General features: G+C 39.6%; 1 long non-coding RNA gene across 1 annotated transcript; it reads right to left on the reverse strand.

Annotated features, from left to right (window-relative positions):
* Positions 1-521: 521 nt before the first annotated feature.
* Positions 522-2,821, reverse strand: LOC122062717. The gene is made up of 3 exons (XR_006135071.1): positions 2,740-2,821; positions 1,785-1,858; positions 522-696 (listed from the first exon to the last, which is right to left on the reverse strand). It is a non-coding gene; the product is annotated as an uncharacterized LOC122062717 (long non-coding RNA).
* Between the last annotated feature and the right edge of the window lie 645 nt (positions 2,822-3,466).

Below are 3,466 nucleotides of genomic sequence, written 5' to 3' on the forward strand. Positions count from 1 at the left end.
AAATGTCGTTGCTCTCTCCCATTGAAAACCCTTCATTTAGGCGAAAATTAAGAAAGGGTAACTACTGTGGCGAATAAAAAATCCTGCCCCTATTAACTGACATTTAAGGGTGAAAAAAATAAAACCCTATAGGGTATGCGGTGCCTTATATTTTATTGAAAAAACTATTATCTATTGTGCCGAACACGAAAATACTGCCCTATTGAATACCTTTTATATCTGGACAAATAAACCACCCCTATTGTACCATCTTTAGAGGCCAATTCATAAAACCGCCACTATCATAATCTTTTTAGAGACCAATAAACAATACTACCCCTAATGTCACACCCTACTTCAAATTAGGCCAAGATATGTGGCACTGGATTCTCAACCCAGTCAGCCTAATCCTTCAGGATCATAGATACAATACCTTAATTTCACAAATGTCGACAAATCACAACTGCAATCAGAGTATGCTAATAAAATCATAGAAATATCACTTGTAATTTACTACATGATAAGTTATAAATATACAAGAGCCATTTATAAACAACCCATAGGTGTAATGTTACATCTTTCATATAACATCAATATATACATCAAAAGAAATTATTCAATAACAGTAGTGAAGTCCATCATCAACCCGATATCTCTCAGACACAAGCCTCATAACCGCCAATGATTCCCATCCTGCCTCAACACCTGTTCCACCATCTAAAAATAATAATCAATGAGGGGTGAGCTTCACAAGGCCAGTGAGGGGTGTACATGCAAGCACATGCAAACAAATGATGCAATACATACTCAAACAAATTAGATGATGCTCATGATCCAGTTTTAGTACACAATACCTAACAAACAATTACTAAGTCCAAGATAAAGATCTCAGTGTTATTGTAACATAGATGGTATCCCTAGTCTCGAAAAACCCATCGGTCACCCAGTGATACAAGCTAGTTGTGAGTCAGGATCCTGCAGGTCTCGGAAAGAACCTCGGTCACCCCGCAAACCCCTAATGAGTAACCCCACCATATAGCTATAGTCCTGAAAAACCCATCAGTCACCCGAGCTGTAAAACAGTCACAGTCCTAGAAATCCCCTCGATCACCTGTACTATAGGGCAGCCACGGTCCTAGAAAACCCTTAGGTCACCCGTGCTACATCACAAACATACAATCCCTTGGGATTAGCAGGTACCTAACCCACTACTGGCAACGGGTGTAGCACTAGGGTCTGTGAAACCTAACTATATGCAATCTATATGCATTCATACTAAGCCATACATCAGTGGCCAACACTATAATGTCAACCTTTGAGCCCACAGTACCGGATCCCCCCCTTGGCCACACCGTACCTTAGACCGTCGATGTTACAATCATTACCACTCATCACACATTATACAAATAGATATCCACTGACTTCTAGGTCCATGGTACCAAAACAGACCTCGGCCACACTGTGCCCAAGACCATCAGAGTCATAGTCATAACTATACTACTGACCTTTGGGCCCACGGTACTGGATCACCCCCTCGGCCACACCGTGCCCCAGATCATTAATACCATAGTTACAACTATAGACCTCATCCACAAAACCACAGTCCATATTCACAGCTCAGATTGACATACTTACTCCATTGTCCAGAAACCATTCCACAGCCTCATCAATCCATATTCATAGGTTAGCAGATAAAAAGCAAAAAATAAACAAATCCATCATATCATAATCACATAAACGTGATTCATGCAAAAATAGAAAATAATGCAAAAACATTCCGTAAAATAAGGTCAATTACCCCTCACCTCAAAACCGAATCACAAGTGCAATAGGATCCCCTGCAATCAATCACGCGTCCTCGCCCAATAGTTTTAGGTTCCTAACCAATGTATATCATTAAGTTAAATATTTATAAATCCTAACATAAGCTAGTAAGGCTCTATGCTGAACCTAACATCCCTCAACAACCCATATACTAACCTAAATTAAAGTCTTGGAAAAGCCTTTGAACTTCCCCATAGGGTTAATTTGGCTAAAAAGTTGGGAAACATGACCCACAAGGGGTAGGGTACTAACCAGAAAGTAGCATTTTCTGCACTCACAGAGGCTATTTTGCCAGTTTCCCTGGCTTGGGCTGCTCATGGCCAATCGCCGATGTGCATGGAAGCATGGGAAAGGTTTTGTAATGCCTCTAGGGTCATTTTGCAGTCCCTAAAACACCCAATTACAGTAATTAAAAATCTATAATAGCATACCATTCAATTCCTAAAACAAAAATCAGAATTTAACCTGAATTGGGTAAACTAGAGGGCTGAATTCTTTCTCCCCAATTTATTCACTCAATTAAGGTTGAATAAACATGGATAGAATCATAGGAATCAGATTCTAACCTCAATTGAGCTCTACAAAAAATTACAGGGAGAGATTCATGTCAATACTTTCCAAATTCCAATTCTGAAAATTATAAAATTTCTGCCCATACTCTTTGCAGAAATTTCTGATATGGACAGCCTTAATTGAGTTCCTATTTGCATGTATTCTATCTGAAAACTAAAAGCCTCTTGACTTAGGGTTATTAAGGATGGTTTTACTGCAAATTAGGTCTCAGAACCCTTATCAAAATTAGGAATTCACTCATTGGGTTCTGAATTCAGCTCATAGGGACTAACTTGCAGTCCCTACTTACTGAATTTTTTACCTGAACAACCTACGGATATGAACCTAATTAAATTCATTAAAGAAGTAGGGCAGTAGCCTTACCTTAGGTGCAGCAGCCCCAATTCGCAGCTCTCTTCCCTTCTTCTCTTTTCTTCTTCTTCTTCTTTTCCTCTGCTGCTCCACCATACCATACAGCAGAAAGGAGGTGAAAACAGCCTCTGAATCTTTCTTTATAATCCAGCCAAAGGGTCCTTAGGGCCCGTTTGATGAACACCTATTTTCTAAAAGGTAATTCTTGAAACTACTTCTAAAAATATAAAACTATTTAAATTAAATCCCCATTAGTAAACCCCACCAAATATTGACCTATTAGGTTAGATTTGGCTAGCATTAAAACCTCTACATAGTGGGTAAGTGCGAGACTTAGGGGTGTAGGCATATGGGCCCCACACAGGAAAACCAGTTTTTTCTGCATTCTGCCAGCCGAACCTACTGCCCGGTTGGCAGTAGGGTAACCCTCCAGTTTACCTATTTTTAGTTCTTTAGTTGTCCTATCTCCTAGGTTCTTGAGTCCACCCATTATAGGACTGGTTTCACCTATTTTCTGGCCATTTAATACCCCTAACCTTGCCAGTGGATCTGCAAAATTTCCTCTCTTACTGCTGGACAAGTGATTCCACCATAGGGTAGCCCACTTCTTGTGCCAGCAAGATCCTAATATTGGGGTTAGCTGCTTCCAATTTAGGATGTTAACACCTAATGCAAACATTTTAGGAGCGAGTTTAATAAAACTTCCTCTAATTCTTTCCTTTTAGAGATAGCTAAAAAA

The sequence above is a fragment of the Macadamia integrifolia genome, unplaced genomic scaffold, assembly GCF_013358625.1.
Source record: "Macadamia integrifolia cultivar HAES 741 unplaced genomic scaffold, SCU_Mint_v3 scaffold1094, whole genome shotgun sequence".
NCBI lineage: Eukaryota > Viridiplantae > Streptophyta > Magnoliopsida > Proteales > Proteaceae > Macadamia > Macadamia integrifolia.